Source organism: Plecotus auritus, assembly GCF_963455305.1.
Source record: "Plecotus auritus genome assembly, chromosome: 2".
In the NCBI taxonomy this organism is placed as follows: Eukaryota; Metazoa; Chordata; class Mammalia; order Chiroptera; family Vespertilionidae; genus Plecotus; species Plecotus auritus.
Genome location: NC_137771.1, coordinates 196,893,947 through 196,909,800, shown reverse-complemented (window position 1 = coordinate 196,909,800; position 15,854 = coordinate 196,893,947).

Below are 15,854 nucleotides of genomic sequence, written 5' to 3'. Positions count from 1 at the left end.
TCAGAGAATGAATTATTTAACATGCATCGAGTAGACTGATTTGTATGGAAAGTACCTGCATGAATTCTTGGATCTTTGGTCCAAGCCCTTAAAAATATATGGGAGCTAATGAAATGTAACTCCCTGCCCTCAGAAACAAAATCACTGGACTTGTGTTTGAGGAGAATACTGGCTGACTGATAACCCCTCCCTAGGATAGAGCAGTTCAAATCTACCTTTAGGCTGTGGGTTCTAGCTCAGAGCCCCTGGGTTCTTCCCAGAAAAAATGACTGATCAGTGCCTGGACAATCTTTTGTTGTTGTTAATCCTCACCTGAGGATATCTTTCCTTTGATTTTTAGAGAGAGTGGAAAGGAGAGTGAGAGATACAGAGAAACATCTCACACATCGATTGGTTGCCTCCCGCTCGGTACATGACCGGAATCAAAACTGGGACCCTTCTGTGGCAGATGCTCTATCTACTGAGCCAAATTGGCTAGGGCAGGACAGTCATGGTAAGACCACTTAGTTCAAGTTCATTACTGACTTGGACCAGCATCCAGGCCTGAAGTCTTGGCACATCCCCATAATTTAAACTTATGAGAGTCTTGCAGGAGCAAGGCATATCAGATCCAAGAAGCTATGAAACAGTGCAGGAAAGGCGTAGAGTTAAAGAATAGAAATTTTGAGTCATCATTCAGGCTCTGCCAGTTACTTATTCTAAAATCTTTAGTAAATCACTCAAACTCTCAGAGTCCCATCTTTAAAATGTGAATAGACTGTCTATCTGCCTTCTCCATGAGACAGTTGTAATGTTCAAATGAAATAATATAAGAGAAACCAGACTCATCCATTAAGAGGTAAAGAGTAAACAAATGTAAGGTATTAATATTACAGGCTAAAGACAACCCTAAATTTAGTCTAGTCCAGATGCATTTAGGCATGAAGGGATGAGATTTGTTGTGGATTGGGCAGATACTAAAATGTTGGTGTATTTCTGTAAGTCTATGTGTGTGCCTGTAATTCAAGGGGTGCAGCGTTGTGAATGCTATATTTTTGTACATTCACTCTCTTCTGTGATGAATTTCTAGATTAAATCTCATTTTTCCTGGCCTTTCAGTTTTAGAACAGCACCAGGCACAACCACAGTGACTGTGGGTATTTAATTACCTGAGGTAAGTTTGTGCCTGTATTTTAGGATAGCAGGTTTGAGATTTTTCTGCCTCTGCTAGGTAAAATTGATTTGGGTGGCAAATTCAACATAGATTTGATTTCAATGAAAGTATTTAGCATCAAAGAACAATTCCTGGTTACTCACCAGTACCTTGAATGGTGAAATGAGTCTCCAGTCCACTGCCAATACACCCAGTAAAAATTGCATACAAACCAGGTGCCATCTGCTTCCTCACCCTAAAGCAGATGCCAGTCCAATTTCCTTGTTTACTTCATTTTAATGGTCTTTAGAATGTTTCAGAATAGATCACTTTATATTTAGGGAGACCAAAAGACCAGAAAGTACCAGCCCATGGTTCTATACATATCACTTAAAAAATTTTCCAGATGCTGCCTCTGACTCCTACCCACCTTTGTGCTGTCTGTCATGAAGAAACATGAGAAATGGAAAAGTAAAAATGAAATAATTTAATTTTGCCTCAAGAAAATGGTGCAAAAATGAATGAGTATAAATTTCAGAAAATTTTGGACAGTTCCACCAGAAATTGCTCTGAGACTCTGAAAAATTTTTTCAAATTAATTTTGAATGCCCAAGTTAACTTTACCCAGCAAAGGGCAGGAAAGAGAGCTTGGGGAACAGATCTTGCATGGATTACAATAGAAAGTTACACCTTAACAATGGTTTCTTGATAAGATTTCCCTTGAGTCCTATTCAACTACTTATAAGCTCTTACCTTTTACCTATTGACTGTTACCTTTATAAGCCACTATAGACACTTTTCAGCTGTTGGTAGAGCATTCATGAACCAATGAATACAAATGCTGTAGATAAAATGTAGTTCAATATTTAGGGACACACATAGACTTACAGAAATAAGTGGAGTGAGTCAGACCCTAAACAAGTAAACAAAGAACTGGGGGAAAGTACCACAATCGAAACAAAAGAGAGTGATGTAATAAGAGGTGAAGGGGCACCACTTTCCCTGAGTGGCAGAGAACTGACAAAAGCAAGTGCAGGGCCCAGACACAAAAGTTGTTACTCTCCAAGGAAGGAGCAGTGACCTTTTTCCAAGGCCTTTTGCCAAAAGTCTGTCATTAGCAGGGTAATCACTAAAAATCCTTCATGATTGACTTGCTTGGATGGATTGTAGTTAAGTCACAAGGGTATTGGCCAGATGCCTTAGAAACAATTACCTGTTTTTGTCTCATGATTCATGATAATGAGTACTTGCCGCTTTCTTCTAGAAGAAGTCTTAGCTCATCAATGCACCTGACTTTTGCCTCTGAGCAGATTCAAAAGCTAAGAAACCAATGACAATGCATTAGCCTGCCAGAGGCTGATCCAGAACTCTCCAAAGGGGGAGGTGATTCTAAGCAGCAGGAGAAGATACAGAACCATATCCTAGCATATCATAGGCACACAATAAAGATATATTGAATAAATAACCTGCTGCTAGGATTCTACCAATTTATAGGCTAAATTATCTATGAGTAATTATTCTTTGACTAAATTCTAAGAGGAAGAAAGGGGATGCTCACCTGAGCATGCTCATTTTATTTTTCCCAAATTTACAAACAGATATAGCAACCCCGCCCCCCCCCCCCCCACACACACACACACCACCACCACCACACACACATCCCATGCAAAGTGAATAAAGTTGCTTAATGATAAAGTTGTGGAAAGAAGTCAGTAGTGTCAGACCAATGGAGTTCCAGGACATGGAAGGAAACATTAAAGCAATTATTATGTGTTTTCATTCTCCTTCCATTCTCCTTATTAAAAAAGAAAATTAGCAACTGTTAGAGAGGTATTAAGACACATTGGCATCAAACTGAGACTTTCTGAATGGGGTAATCAGACAGACTGAAAGATAAGTGGAAAAGGAATAACTTCCTAACTCTGTAATTATAGGCCTTTTAGTGCTGAGTCCTAGTACCATCAAAATCAGTATTTCTGCCCCGACCGGTTTGGCTCAGTGGATAGAGTGTCAGCCTGCGGACTGAAGGGTCCCAGGTTCGATTCCGGTCAAGGGCATGTACCTTGGTTGCGGGCACATCCCCAGTAGGAGGTGTGCAGGAGGCAGCTGATGGATGTTTCTCTCTCATTGATGTTTCTAACTCTCTATCCCTCTCCCTTCCTCTCTGTAAAAAATCAATAAAATATATTTTAAAAAAATCAGTATTTCTCCTAACTTTAATGTACATAGAAATCACCTGGGGATCTTGTTAAAAATGTAGAATTGGATTCAGTAAGTCTGGGTGGGACTCAAAGACTTACATTTTTAACACAATCTCAGTGCTGCTGGTGTGCTGCTGGTTCTTGGACCAGTCTTTGAGTAGCAAGTATCTAAAGTACCAGTGATGCTATGAATCCCAAATTTTGGGATATACTAACTCTTATTTTATATATGAGAAAAGTGAGGACTTGGAGGTTGTGAATAACCTGAGGTCCTGTAGTTAGTTGGTAGATGAGTCAGGGCTAAAACTCATTTCAGGGGCTTCCTGTCCCTCTCAGTTCAGTGCTCTTTCCCAAAAAAGCTGAAGGGCACTGACTTGCTTCTAGGGCCAAACAAATAAACAAAACAAACAACTGACCCCTCCCTCCTCCCCAAAAAATGAAACAAAATATTTTCAAGAGTCTGTGACATGAAAGCCAAGGTTTGAACTGTTGTATTCTATGCTTTGCCCAAATTCTTAGAAGCTTAAGATAACAAACTGTGGATCACATCATGTCTCCACTGTAGGTCACTATAGGCTCTGCTCTGTGTAGTCACTCTATATCATTTTTTTAGGCCTCATCTCAATATGATGCTTCAGAGTTCACCTTGGCAGGAGGGACCAAGCCTGGAAAACCTTACACCAGCAACTAAATACTCTGGCTTGAAAGTGATTCACATCACCATTGCCCACAAGCCACTGACCAGAACATGGATGACCCACTGAACTGTAATTACAAGGGAGATGGAGAAGAATAATACTTCCATATGCCTGGAATGAGAATTGAATCAAATACCATGAACATTAAAAGTCTCTACCAAATCCATAATCTTTCTACAATGAACATACTTGATTTTGTCATCTCAGTCATTTTTCCTCTTCTCATGATCTCTCTTATCCAAGTGTCCCAAGCCAATGAGTCTACGGTTGGTCCATTTTTCCCCCGGGTCCTTCTGTGTCAGAGAGCAAGAAAAGGCAATATAATGGCAGAAGGACCACAGAATGTCAGGAAACTTTGATAATAACAGGGGTACGAAAATAGATTGGCCAATCAGGGAACATGGTCATGGTGACTAGAAGGGGCGGGCGGGGGGGGGGGGGGGGGGAGCAGAGAACAAGAGAATTAAGGGAAAAGAAAGGAAACAATCATTTCTTGAGGGCCTACTAAATGTTAAGCCCTGTATTAGGACATTTGCAAGATTTTGTTTTCATAACTTTCCCATCAGGTTGTTGGTAGCCTGGTTTACACTCAAGGAAACAGATACTCAGAGGGCTTCTATAACTTGCCAAGGTCAACATGAGAGTAAGTCAGGATCAGTGCCAGACTGTAAACTTAGAGTTACTCACAGGAAGTCTAAGAAAGTCACTCTTGCAAAGCAAAGAAGGATTGGTCCTGAAGAGGAGACTGCTTGTTCATACTGATGTTGGAATTCCTGAGACTTGGTTTTGCTGTAGTAGGCACATGTAGACAAATAGTGGAAACATCCTGATTTCATAGTGGCTACTACATGGGATTATACAGGTTTTTTTTTTTGTGAGACCAAGCTTCTTCTGAAGCCATTGATGGGGAGGATGTAATAGTTAAGACCAGAGTGGGTATTGAGGAATCTTTCTCTAGAGACAGAGAGTGATGGGAATTATTCCATGTGCTGCTGAGGTCATGGTGGGAAGGAGCAGGGTTTTCTGAGTCAAACAAACCTGGGTTTGTATCCAAACTCAGATACTTATTAGTGATGTGGTATCTGACAAATCATTGAAGTTCTCAGACTTAATATTCCAATCTGTGAAAGGGGGCAATGATGTCTAACTGCAGAATGGTGGTGAAGATTGGAAATGATATACATTAAGTGCCCAGCTGTTCAATGTCAATGGCTATTCTTAGTGTTATCAGTAATAAGAAGGTGGATGTGAAAGAGACTGGAGAGGCTCAGCCTCCATCTACCTGAGTGAACTCAGCCATGGCAGTTTCCTGTTCTGAATCTCCATTTGTTCTTCAGAAAAATGAGGGAATAGGAACAGATTTCTTCTAAGAGCTCTTCCATAGATTCAAGTCAATGAGCTGGGAGTCATGTGGTTCTCCCGGGGAAGGCTAGGGAATAGTCCTGGTGAGCAGCTACACCCAGTGCAGCAGTGGGAAGGGGAACAGGTCATGCTAAAAGAAGAGGTCTGGGACTCACCAACAGAGTTCCTGAGCCCCAGACCGCAGCAAACTTCATTTTGTTGCCATAGCACCAACCAATGACCCATTACAATAGGCAGAGTTAGGGATGATTATCCATGAACACAGTATATGCTTCCACTTATTGTATCTTCTTCAATATCTTTCTTCAGTGTTTTATAATTTTCCAAGTACAGGTTTTTACATCCTTGGATAAATTTATTCATAGGTATTTTTTTATTTTTATTTTTGGATGCAATTGTAAGTGGAATTATTATTTTTATTTTCCATTCCTGATAGTTCATTGTGGGTGTATAAAAAAATGCAACTGATTGCTGGATATTTATTTTGTATCCTGCTGCTTTCCTGAATTCATTTTATCAGTAGTTCTTGGTGGAATTTTTAGGGTTCTCTATATTCAGTATCATGTTATCTGCTAATTCAATGACTTTCAGAAAATAAGGAGACTTTATTCCATTTATTCCTTTCTTAAAGCTCTTAAGAACACCAAATACTCTGTAAAGTATTCCAGCACATTAGATGGAAGTGATGAGACAATTTAGAAAAAGTAATGAAGTTCCAGTCTTTATCTCCTGCAGGTCCCAGCTGGGGAAGACCTAAATCATTGACTGAAGATATATGTTTTCAGAATTCCCAGAGAGGGAGAGTTCACAGCTTGCTGCCACCTTTCACAAAATGTTGGAGTGTTTAATTATCCTTGCATTAAGGTTTCCTATGTCTCATTGTCAGGTACCAGGAGTGCCTTTAAGATGATTCAAGGCAAGACTCAGTGTGTCCTGCTTGGAGGATTCAGTCATCCTGAAGCCCTCTGTCTTCAGAATGGCGGATCACTGTGAGCACTGGCCCTTGGCTCTGTGTTCAGCTTGGTCTGGGACACTTTCTCCACGTGGCTTGGGATAACTACTAGTGAACTTCCAGACCTCGAAACATGACTCGACTTCTTGGATCAAGCCCTGAACCAGATACCAGCTCACTGCTCTGTAGGCACTGACTCTGCAGCCCTCACTTTTAGTGATCTAGCTAAGCACTGTGTTATTGCACAGGACTTGCACTGATTTTTTTCTTGCTCTGATCTATGTTAATATAGCTATGTTCAATCGAGCCTTGGACCTCTATTTAAATGGATATCATCAGGAACTACCTATCCAATCTATAACAACACTGCTATGAAAAATAAGGATGGCTCCCTTTATCCTTACCCTGCCCCATAAATAATTGCAAAGTTTTGCTTCACCCATGAGATCCAATCTTGAGCTTCTCTGCTCATTCACTGGGATCTCCACCTTCTGACGTAACGATGCAGTGATGAAGATGATGATGACAATGCAATAACAATGTCTATGCCTTTTCAGCCACTCCCTGTGCCTCAAGTCCCTACTCTGACTGAATCAGCGGCTGCTCTTTTCACTATCTTTAGTCTTGGGAACATTTGCACCAATTAATGTATCATCAAGAGAAACACTTTAATCTATAATGGGAAATGAGGCAAACTTAACCCCATCTCATAATTGCTTCAAGCCTGTAATTGTGTTGTCCAATACAGATGTGGATAATGGGTGGTTTAACAAGCAAGTGCCCATCTCTTTTGAATTCTATAAGTAGCTTTAACATCCCTGATTCTTTATTAAAAGAATTCTCCATAAAACTTGGTTTATCTCACACAAACTGATGCTTTTTGCTGATTAGGAATCCTCATAAAACAAGATAAAAAGGGTCAACATGAAAGAGAACAACAATAGAATGTTTGCCCTGTTCAGGAAGGTGAAGTGACCTCTGGCTTTGCGAAAGATGTGTGTCCAGTCAAGAGAACTGCATTAAATAGTTTGAGAATTAAGTCATTTTTCCATATTGGGTAAGTGAACTACAAGATAAAATAATTCCAAAGAGTACATAATGTATTTATGTCGGGGGGTGCGGAGGGGGTAGAATAACCTTCAATGATGTGCAAGGTGGAAATGATTGCTATGCCTAAGGCCACCCCTGCTGAGTCCTGGACTGGTGTAGGACAGTTGTTGAAGGAGATGTTTATTTGAACAAAATGGGAAAGATGCAAGTGACAAACGCATCATTTGCGGGGGGGGGGGGGGGGTGTTCAGCCTGGTCAAGAAAACTAGAAGACTTTTTTCTTTTTTAAACAGAATCAAGATGAATTGTTCTTTTTAAAATTTTTAATTTTTTTTTTTTATTGATTTCAGAGAGGAAGGGAGAGGGAGAGAGAAGTAGAAACACCCGTGATGAGAAAGAATCATTGATTGGTTGTCTTCTGCATGTTTCCCACTGGGGATCGAGCCTGCAACCCGGGTGTTTGCCCTTGACTGGAATTGAGCCCGGGACCTTTCAGTCTGCAGGCCGATGCTCTATCCACTGAGCCAAACCAGCTAGGGCTAGAAGACTTTTAAAAATAAAAATTATAATGGTTAACACTTATTGGGTGCTTATAAGAAGGTCATAGATGTCAGTCATTTGTTGACTAAGTTAGTCAAAATGAACTCTTAATAACCAAATTAGAGGTGGAATCTAATGTATGAGTTTTCAAGAAGGATTTCAGAGCAGCTATCCTGAGGAAAACAATCAATGAACATTAAATAGGTATTCCCCAAGAGCCTCCTATGGGCACAGTGACCAAGCTGGGCCTTTGGGATAAAAGAAGAGAGCCTAAATGAAAGGCTCATGTGACTGAAAAGTCAGGGACTTCAGGCACAGTTGGGTCCAGGTGCAGAGAAAAATAACACTAGAAATCTGCTGTCATCTCTCAGGTCTGTTTGTTTCTGAATCAGCTTTATGCTCAGCCAAGCTATCCTCAAGGATGGCAAACGGCCACCAGAGGCTCTAGGATCACTGCTTACCAGGTTAACAACCCCAGCAGAAAGTGACAGAAGGCAATGGTCTAGGCCTTACGTTATTTATGTTCAAGAGCAGTGGCATTGGGATGGCTTAGTTGGAGCTGACGCCGAGCACTGGGTAATTTATTTTACCCAAGAATGTATAAATGTACGTATGCATGTTCCAGTGAGGCTGCATTTGGTTGGAAATAAAGGAAAGCCCAACTCAAACTGACTTGAAAATAAAAGGAATTTATTGGCTCCTACCCTATATCTGCCGTAGATCTGTTTTAGGGCAAGAATGGATAGATAGATACGTAGGTGAGTAGATCACATGTAGGGTAGAGTTCAAGATTTGTTTGATTCTGTGGCTTAACACAGTCATCAGAAAGAGCTTTCATGGCGTCAAAATGGCTGCAGGGTTCCAGGCTTCACATCTACACCATATGCCATCCAGGGGGAAAGATAGCCTTTCTTTCCCATGAGTCCCCAGCAACAAACATCCTCTCCAACCTTGTTGGCCTGATAGGTCAAATACCCCTTCCTGACCAAGACCTCTAACCAGATGTTTGGATTATGTTGATTAATATTCTACCACTGAAGCCAGACTTGGGGTTAGTTTCCTCTCAATCAGATGTGGGCTGAGTGAACTGGGTGGTTACTAAGGAATGTGAGTTAGATATGGGGGAGGCAATGTCAAACAAAGCTCTTTAGTGTGGAATTATATCAGTGTATTCTCTCTGTGTCTCCCCTTTGAATATTATCTATTTATTCTTGTTCTACAGAGGATTTCAGGCAGGCAATGGCCATCCATAGGAGGGGTTTGAGATAACAGAAAGAGCCCTGGATTTGGAATTCGATGATGCCAGACCCCATCTCCGTGACCTTGGACAAGTCCTATATCTCATATCTGGAATTCAGTCTCTCTCATTGGTTAATGAGAATAATAAGTGCCCTTTCATCCTCACAATGTTGTTGTGATACAAGAAGACATCATGACTTTAGGAGCATTTTCTAGTTTACAATGAAAATGTAAGTTATTACTATTTTTGCATGGCTGGCATCACTTAATGGGGAATACCAATTTCAGAGTGGCAGACTTGCTTTGAAAAACATTCTATTCCAAATCCCCAGTTGCAATCTCTTCCCCGCCCCCCGCCCACCCCAACCCCTCGCAGTATTGGCTTTTAGGTATATGGTGCCGAGCACATGAAACAATGACTTTGGAATAGCTGGAGAAAGACCAGATGGATGCCTCTATGATCAAAGGAGTTATTTTTAGAAACATGTTCCGCATCCTAGGACAGTGTCAAGTAGGGAGAAATTATGCTCTGCAGAATAAAGTACTGTAACTAGTTATTCTCCTTGGAATATCCAGAGGTAAAAAACATGGGTTTCGAACACACAAACACCTAATTGTCATGTACCCTTGAGGTAATCATTAACCTTTTTGACCCTCAAGTTTCTCATATGACAAAGGAGTAATAGCACTGACCTCATAATATTTGGGAGATGGTTATGCTATAAGTTGGTGACTATACAGTGCCAAATGGTGCCTGGAACACAGTAGCTGCTAACTAAATGGTAACTCCTCTGGCTGCCTCCAGCAGCCAGTACGTTTACAAGTGGGTAATAATGGGAGGATCTTATCTCGGAAGCTTCCCTCTCTAAGCCTCAAAAGTCCATAAACATTTTAAATAATTTTTTTAAATATTCTTAATCCCAGGAAAAATGATTTGGAAATGACACAAAGATATTTAAAGCCAGACAGTGAACTTCTTAAAGTGTTTTAGCATACTTGGCTCAGTGTCTAAGTTGATTTTATTACCAGAGTGAATTGTATATAAAAATTAACAGATAGCCATTTATTTAGTTATCAATATGTCAAGTTATAGATCTAGTTTTTACCTTTTAAAAAGTTTATGGGGCTTCTTTTAAGCAATATAACTATCTTTCATTTTCAAAATTCAAGAAAACTTAATGGTTCTTAGAAATCTGGAAAATCAATTTTGGCCTTTATATACTGGAACTTTCTGCTGGTGGGTACATCTGTGAATTAATAGTTCAGTATTGGTTAATATTTGTAATGATAATTCTCAAGACATAGCTAGTTCCTCTGAGTCATCAGACATAGGCTGAGTAACATTCAAATAGTTTTAGTATTAAGTGCACTTTGTTCTATTTGAATTCTTTGAAATCTGTGGCACAAATATTATCTTTCACTAGATATTTTTATAGATTGAACTTGAGTACTTTGTTTCTGGACCTGGAAATAATACAGAAGTCTCAATCCAATTGGGGATTTCAAGTAGATTTTGTACTCTAATAAAAGCTGTAGTTATTTTTTAATGAGCTGTACTTATTATGCAAATGTATCAAAGTTTATGTTTAAGAATGACTATAAACATTTATGAACAACTAGAGGCCGGGTGCACAAAAATTTGTGCACTGGAGGGGGGTGGTCCCTCAGCCTGGCCTGCCCCCTCTCACAGTCCAGGAGCCTTTAAGGGATGTCCTACTGACAGCTTAGGCCCACTCCCCATGGCCGATCAGGGGGCGGCACCACCCCCATCACCCCCTCGCTGCTGCTGCCTCTGGCCTCCCTCTGCGGGAGGCAACCCAGTGATCAGGGGAAGGCGATAAACCAAAATCTTTTTTTTTTTTTTTTTTTTTTTGCTGAAACCTCAGAAGAAACTTATGTAAAATATACTTTTATTACATGATTTTCTTTACAATAGCAGCAGCAGAAAATTTTGACCAGCAGATTGCTTAGTTAGCATTAAAAGGACAGTTACAACATGCAGACAAATGTAAAATTAAGCTGGTAAGATTTCATTCACAATTAAACTTGGATTTAATTCCAATTTTAAGGTTAATTCCTTATAGTTTAACATTATCTTCAAATTAAAAAAAAAGAGTCCAATTGTTTTTTTGTTTGTTTGTTTGTTTTTATTAAGGTATTATATGTGTACATATCTTACCATTGCCCCCCCCCCCACTCAAGAGTCCAATTGTTAAAGTAACTTACAAATTATATCACATGGGTCTTTAGACAGACCAGCAATTCCTGTGCCTCATAATATTTACTCAGTTTGATTCAGATAGTGACTCTGTTGCTTAATAACAAGGATGGGAAACAAAGAGAAAGGTTTGTATCTGAACAGAATACCACACTCAACAAATGATTCTTCACTGGTACAAGATATCAAAGTAACATACTGAAGTTGGCCTACTTCAAATATCTTAAGTATTATTGAATAGCTATCCTATATAATAATCCTATATAATAAAGAGGTAATATGCAAATAGACCACCACTCCAACACACAAGATGGCCACCCCCATGTAGTCAAAGATGGCTGCCCCCATGTGGACACAAGATGGCCATCACAAGATGGCCAGCAGGGGAGGGCAGTTAGGGGCGACCAGGCCTGCAGGGGAGGGCAGTTGGGAGCGACCAGGTTTGCAGGGGAGGACAGTTGGGGGGGGGGACCAGGCCTGCAGGGGAGGGCAGTTGGAGGTGACCAGGCCAACAGTGGAGGGCAGGTAGGGTGACCAGGCCAGCAGGGGAGGGCAGTTAATGGCAACTGGGCCGGCAGGGGAGCAGTTAGGCATCGATCAGGCTGGCAGGCCCTAAGAGACTGGGGGGTGAGGCGGAACGCCTGTGTCATCGCCATGGTGACAATGCAAGCGTCCCGCCGCGCCCAGTCGCTTGGCGCCTGTGTATGCAAATTAACCGCCATCTTTGGTGGGTTAATTTGCATACTCACTCTGTTTGGCTGTGGGCGTAGCAGAGGTATGGTCAATTTACATGTTTGTCTATTATTAGGTAAGATAGCTCTATTCTTATTAGTAGAGTCACTACTTATTTTGTCTGTTAATAACCAACTTACTGACTGAACTACTGCTTGAGTTTGTTCAGAGGTTCCAGACGCAATATTTGTCAAAGCCCATGCAGCTTCAAACTGTAAAGAAGGACTACAAAAAAACAAATAAAAAAAATTATTTTTTATGTTTCAAATATGTATCAACCATTCCTCCCTTATAGAGCATTATAAAAGCATTAAATATTTTGTTCCAAAAGGTATCTATGCATCCAGAACTTCTTTTAAACCTCCAACTATTTAAAATTTCCCTTCAGTATAAAAAGCATATAACCTACTCACATGATCTTATTTCTTAGTAAGAATTTCTTATTAAGATACCTACACATTACAATCTAAACAAGGGGTGGGCAAACTTTTTGACTCAAGGGCCACAATGGGTTCTTAAACTGGACCAGAGGGCCGGAATAAAAGCATGGATGGAGTGTTTGTGTGAACTAATATAAATTCAAAGTAAAGGAGCGGAGGGGAGAGCAAGAGAACCCTCCGCTCTTTCAGCTCTGTGGGCCAGATAGAACAGCCGAACGCGCCAGATCCGGCCTGCGGGCCATAGTTTGCCCATGGCTGCGATACCCCCATCACGTCTCTGCTCCTGCCACTGCCAGCTGCATGGCTGCCTGAGCCTTGGCCCTCACAGCCACCACAGTTTGCCTGAGCCTCTGCCCAGCCTTTGTTGCCTGAGCCTCGGGCAGGCTGTGGGGAGCGGCAGCCACCGTGTCTTGCCTGAGCCTTGGGCAGGCCGTGGGGAGCGGCAGCCACCATTGGCGGCTTGCCTGAGCCTCGCGCTGGTCCTGGCAGCGGCAGCCACCATCCGTGTCTTGCCTGAGCCTCAGGCAGCCACTGCGGCTTTGTCCAGAAGGACGCAGAGTCAAGTCCTGGCCCACGCGTATGCACCTGCCGCGCACGCAGCCTCCAGCTGATCGGTCATTATGGTGTGATGGGGTGACGACCATTAGAATATTAGCTCTTTATTATATAGGATGATAAAAACTCAATACTGTGGGTTAGCAGAAAGAGGAAGAATTAGGAGGTATTAGTTCTAAACCTTATGTATCTTTACAATCTTGGGTAAATCACTTAACCTCCTTGCCTTCAACTTCTTTGTCTGTAAAATAAGGAAGTCGAATGAGATGATTGCTGAGATGTCTTTAAATATTTATTTTTTAATCTTTATAGTTGAAAGTATTACATAGGTCCTCCTCCCCCCGCCCCCCACCATCAACCTCTTCCAGCCCGATCCCGTCCTCCTCCTACCCCCAGGCCCTCACCACCCCATTGTCTGTGTTCACAGGTTATGCATATATGCATACAAGTTCATTGGTTTATCTCTTCCCACAAACCCTCCCCCTGCCTTCCTTCTGAGGGTCAACATTTCAACATTTTATACTTCTATTCTCATTTGTAATATGTAGTGTGTTTTTAATAAAAAAACAAATTAGACTACAGTTGGAAAACTGAGAATAGCTTGTAGCAAATGTATTAACAGTTACTGTCCAAATGTTACTATTTTGAATCCTAAGTCTGTACCTTTACAAAAACAACCACTGTTTAAAACTATTCAGTAAGGACAGACCTCAGGTAGCAAACTCTAAACATATAATTTATAATTATTTCTAAAATAGAAGTACATTATTTTATATAGGCAATTATGACTACAGCAAGCTACACTGATAACTGAAATGCAAGCACGTCTGTTTTGAGCATATTTGCTAATATTCTTCCTCTATTAATAAATATATCAAATGCTTTCTTCAATATTGAATAAATGTATAACTTCAATTATGGACACTGTTATCTATATATGTATTTGCTGTTGTAGCAAATATGCCCACTGTTAATAATCCTCTAATCAATGTTTATGCATTTATTGACACATCTGCTTACATCCTCTAATGGCCTGCTTCTTATTTAACTATTAATCATAAAAATACTTAGCACAATGATAAAAGTTTTACAATGTCCAATTATGATAAGCTTTGGGATCAACAAACATTGTAGGATGTGTAAACAGCCATCAGAAAAGGCGGTTTGTGTATAATTCTAAAAAGGCAGCCATTGATAGCTGTTAACCTGTTGCTGGACTTTGGTCATGGCATGCTCACTCAAGCGGCAAGAGTGTTTGTGATGGAAACTCCTCCAGGAGTAAATGTGGCAGCATCAATTTCAGCTGATTAGGTTGATGCCTTAAATATGTGCCAGCAAGTAGCAATTGAAGGAGACAGCTGACATGCTAGAGGAGCTGGAGATCAGACGCAGTAAGGAATGTATTTCAGGCTCAAGCAATGGGAAGTCAAGAGAGTCCCCATCTATGTCAAGCAGCAAAGCTGGCATGATTGTTGAGGTAGAGATGACATGCTGTGACCCTTACTATGACACCAAGCATTCAGTGGAGAAAGATCTGTGAAAACAATAAAAGGAAACTTTAGTTTTAGTTACTGTGGTGAACAGTTAGATATGGAAATACAGGCATATCTCAGAGATACCGGTAGTGCAGGTTTGGGTTCAGACCATGACAACAAAGCAAATATTTCAATAAAGTGAGTTGTGATGTTTTTGCTGGTGGAGGGTTTTGCCTTTAGTTTCTAAAAAAACACAGCATCCATGAAGTGCATTAAAGCTAAGCATGATAAAAAAAAGTGTCCCTGTAGGGTTAACCTAAATTCAGGAAAGCACTTATTATTATTTATACTAGAGGCCCAGTGCATGAGAATTTGTGCATGGGTGGGGTCCCTCAGCCTGGCTGGCAGTGGGGGCCGATAGGAGCCCATCTCACCTAGTCCCAGTCAGGGCTGAATGAGCCCCCCAGCCAGGGGGAGGGACTGTGGGAGGTTGGCCGGCCATGGGAGGTTGGCTGTGGGAGCGCACTGACCACCAGGGGGCAGATCCTGCGTTAAGCGTCTGCCCCCTGGTGGTCAGTGCACATTATAGTGACCAGTCGTAAAGGTCGCTTAGGCTTTTATATATATAGACTAGAGGCCCAGTGCACAAAATTCATGCACGGGGGGCTGGGGGGGTCCTTCAGCCTGTCCTGCACCCTCTTTAATTAGGGACCCCTTGGGGAATGTCCAGCTGATGGTTTAGGCCCGATCCCTGTGGAATCAGGCCTAAATTGGCAGTCAGACATCCCTCTCACAATCCAGGACCACTGGCTCCTAACCGCTCGCCTGCCTGCCTGCCTGATTGCCCCTAACCATCTCTGCCTGCTGGCCTGATCACCCCTAACTGCTCCACTGCCTGCCTGATTGCCCTAACTGCCTCGGCCTCCATCACCATGGCTTTGTCTGGAAGGACATCTGGAATGATGTCCGGAATGACATCCAGAAGGACGTTCGGTCTAATTAGCATATTACGCTTTTATTAGTATAGATGGCCTTTTGTATGTTAATTCAACTCATTTACTCTATCCTTGTTTTCTTGGTTCTTCCCCCTGGCCCCCTTGAATGGGATTGAGGTTGCCCTAGGATTAGATGTCATGTCCACTATTGGGAGAATACAAAGGGAGATAAAGTATTGCTTCTCAGACTCCCTTCCAGAGGATTGAGAAATAACTTTTCCAAAAGCCATGAGAAAATTCATTTTTGCATCTAATTGACCCAGTT